This window comes from Sinocyclocheilus anshuiensis, unplaced genomic scaffold, assembly GCF_001515605.1.
Source record: "Sinocyclocheilus anshuiensis isolate Anshui unplaced genomic scaffold, SAMN03320099.WGS_v1.1 scaffold2301, whole genome shotgun sequence".
Taxonomy (NCBI): domain Eukaryota; kingdom Metazoa; phylum Chordata; class Actinopteri; order Cypriniformes; family Cyprinidae; genus Sinocyclocheilus; species Sinocyclocheilus anshuiensis.
Genome location: NW_015551154.1, coordinates 56176 through 60000, shown reverse-complemented (window position 1 = coordinate 60000; position 3825 = coordinate 56176). Strand labels below are relative to the sequence as shown.

The 3825-nt window shown below is 36.8% G+C and overlaps 1 protein-coding gene across 1 annotated transcript in view; it reads left to right on the top strand.

Moving 5' to 3' along the window:
- Nucleotides 1–3581: 3581 nt before the first annotated feature.
- The window catches only part of LOC107663321 (uncharacterized protein C7orf26 homolog), an 8195-nt gene continuing 7951 nt past the window's right edge, over nucleotides 3582–3825 (top strand). The window contains exon 1 of the mRNA XM_016453529.1: nucleotides 3582–3607. The gene's annotated coding sequence lies outside the window, so the exon portion shown is untranslated. The remainder of the gene's footprint in view (nucleotides 3608–3825) is intronic.

Sequence of the window (3825 nt, the reverse complement as noted above, 5' to 3'; positions counted from 1 at the left end):
CCACCCACATCCCTCTGATCAGCATGTGGTACATTATATTACTATAATTAAAAATCTTTTTGGAAAATTAACAGTTTCTTACAAACTTATGTGCTTTGATAAAATACACAGTTACAACTTCTGTGGGGTGTGAAGAAAAAGTAATGTTACTAGTAGTGTAACTAATTACTGTTGCCGGAAAGTAATAAGTAACAATATTACTTTTGAAAGGAGTACCTAGTAATGAGTAATTTATTACATTCTTTGAGTAACTAGCCCAACACTGATTGTCACACCCTTAGTGTCTATGAGCGTGATAAAGCTCATAATTTTCCAAGTGTATGATATAGCTTTCATTCTTCAAGTCAATCATATATTCATGAAAAAAACATCAGTTTGAATAAGGAAAACGATAACTTTGCCATAGTATCCTTTCAAATATTATAGTTGCCACAGTCATTGCATTCTTTGCATGTGCTGCACTTTATTTGTACCATTTTGTTTTATTAGTTTATTTATTAGAATTTGAAAGATAATAACAATATTGATTAATAAGTGAGATCTGATTTTAGTCCTTGAAAACCAAAAAAGAAGTGCAAGGACCATTTGGACCATTTTAATGTTTTTGTTGTTGTTATTTGAACTGAACTGTAGTTTTCTGTAGTAAACTTTCTTTGTATATTTTCTATTTAATATTCATTTCCTAGTATTTAATTTACCATTATTTCTTTTGAACAAAACAATTTCAGAAATGTCCTGTTTTAGATTGTAGGTCATCTTGTACGCTGTCAAGGACAAAGCTAACCAGCAAAACTTGATATCAAAAGCATCCTAAATGTTACATGTGTTTGCACCATATTGTAGTGAGTAACCTTTCTTGGTATTGCTGTTTCAAATATCCCACCATAATCTGTAGTCTGGGCCTGTCAAGGGCTAATGGCAATGGCAGATACGTTACTAATTAGTTTAAAGGAAAATCATTTTCTTGTTTTGTTTGCCAAATAACCCTGTGTATGTGTCCGCCCCCGCAACCCCCAAGCTCTGGAAAAAAGTTCATGCTCAGGATTTTTTTTTGCTTTAACCCCTGCCAAAGGTCGCAGGTTCGAGTCTCGGTAGTCAGTACCGGCAGGGATTGTAGGTGGTGGGAGTGAATGACCAGCGCTCTCTTCCTCCTTCAATACCATGACTGAGGTGAGACCCTTGAGCAAGGCACCGAACCCACAACTGCTCCCCGGGCGCCGCAGCAAAAATGGCTACCCAAAAATGGCTCAGGGTGTGTGTGTGTGTGTGTGTGTTTGTTCACTATTCACTGCTGTGTGTGTGTGCACTTGGATGGGTGAAATCCAGATTCCGAGTATGGGTGTCACCAGGGGCGGTTCCGAGGGTTAGCCCAGAGACATCCATGTATGTGTCACGCTTATATATATATATATATTTACATTGAGTAAGTGGCTTTAAAAAAAAGCCAAGTATAAGCCTAATTAAACATGCAGGGTTCTATACACTTCTTTATTTATTTCTAACACTTGCACATTACACTGCACTTACAAATTGCATAAATAATATTATGAGATTAATGTTTTAAATATAAAAACGGCTATATAGAAATAAAATGCTAGAAAAAATTGAATAATACTTTTAAATGTGAAACTAAAATTACCAGTAGGTGGCAGCAAACCACTGTCCTAATAAGTGAGTCACTGAGTCATTTATTCAATGGATTCTTTCAAAACGACTGATTCATTCAGGAAAGAAGTAAGAAGGTTTTTATGAATGGATCAGTGAATCATTGAATCTCCCGATTTGTTCAAAAACACAAATTCATTCAGTAAGGAACACCGCTGTGCGCTGCTGCAGAGACGCTCAACATGGCTTTGTTTGGAACCATTTTCTTTAGTGAAATAGAGCAAAAAAGACAATATTGTCTCTACAATTTAAATAACGTACTATTTATATTTTGTTCATTGAATTGTTGCCCTGACACGAAGAAAAGTCTGCCACAGACCATGCTAACCAAACCGTTTATATGATCGCTCTAAATGCGTGTGTCCTAGGAAGACATGGCAGCATATAATTATATGATTAAATATCTATATTTGTTGCTTTACAGTGACAGTGTTAAATAAAAAATTATTGTTTATTGAATTCAATGTCACATTTGTAATCATGGTAATTTTTGGAGAAAAACGGCACTCTTCGTGTGAAATTGAATAACTATATGAAGTGGTATAAATATATACATTTTCTGCCATCATGTCTTGAATTTGTGATCATTCTAGATGCATTTTAATAGACTGAATCATGCAGTGAAAGAAAACACAGTAAATGCGCACACGCACTAGTCTAGACTTCACGTAATGTATGCGTGCGCTCTGTAGGGATGTTTTGAATGGTTTTTGCAAAATACTCGATAATGTCAAATCGCACATCGTTAAAACAACAATTACGATATTATCGCAGACGATAAATATCGCACACCCCTAACTGCACTTACAAATTGCATAAATAATATTATGAGATTAATGTTTTAAATATAAAAACGGCTATATAGAAATAAAATGCTAGAAAAAATTGAATAATACTTTTAAATGTGAAACTAAAATTACCAGTAGGTGGCAGCAAACCACTGTCCTAATAAGTGAGTCACTGAGTCATTTATTCAATGGATTCTTTCAAAACGACTGATTCATTCAGGAAAGAAGTAAGAAAGTTTTTATGAATGGATCAGTGAATCATTGAATCTCCCGATTTGTTCAAAAACACAAATTCATTCAGTAAGGAACACCGCTGTGCGCTGCTGCAGAGACGCTCAACATGGCTTTGTTTGGAACCATTTTCTTTAGTGAAATAGAGCAAAAAAGACAATATTGTCTCTACAATTTAAATAACGTACTATTTATATTTTGTTCATTGAATTGTTGCCCTGACACGAAGAAAAGTCTGCCACAGACCATGCTAACCAAACCGTTTATATGATCGCTCTAAATGCGTGTGTCCTAGGAAGACATGGCAGCATATAATTATATGATTAAATATCTATATTTGTTGCTTTACAGTGACAGTGTTAAATAAAAAATAACCTAAATTCAAAAATAACAAAATCGGTTTTACAGCATAAGTTATACACTTACAAACACCTGAAGCAGCTTTTGTAACTTTTATCGCTGATTGGCCAGTTTACATGTCAATCAGAAGTACGAGCCTCAGTGGGCGGGTCTTGTCGAGAGTGAATGACAATGCAAGCAGAATGCAAGTAGACACTGTTGGATGTGCAGAGAGCAAATCTGCGGTAGGCTACTAATAGAAATTATTTTAATGCGCATGAAAACTCAGTGATGATTCATAAAGAGCATAGTAAAAGCATTCGGTGCTTGACTGAAAACAAAGGGGGCTTCAGCCCCCTTAGCCCACCCCTAGCGCCACCCCTGGGTGTCACCATACTTGGCCACATGTCCTTTCCTTTCCTTTCCTTTTTCAGGACCGAGTTTGGGCAGCCCTGCTATATACCATTGGTCTCAAACTCAATTCCTGGAGGGCCACAGCTCTGCACAGTTTTGCTCCAACCCTAATCAAACACACCTGATCCAGCTAATCAAGGTCCTCAGGATCACTAGAAACTTCTAAGCAGGTGTGATTTGGAGCTGGTTGGAGCTAAACTCTACAGAGCTGTGGCCCTCCAGGAATTGAGTTTGAGACCACTGCAAGTATATACTGTTTGGAGTCACTGGACAGTATCTCCAGTACGCAGGTGGCGCTGATCAGCCGCGCTTTTCTTTACTCAACCGAGTCTACAATGTCCTTTACTGGGTTCCGTAGTTATTTTGTGATGAACAAGTTTCACATTGT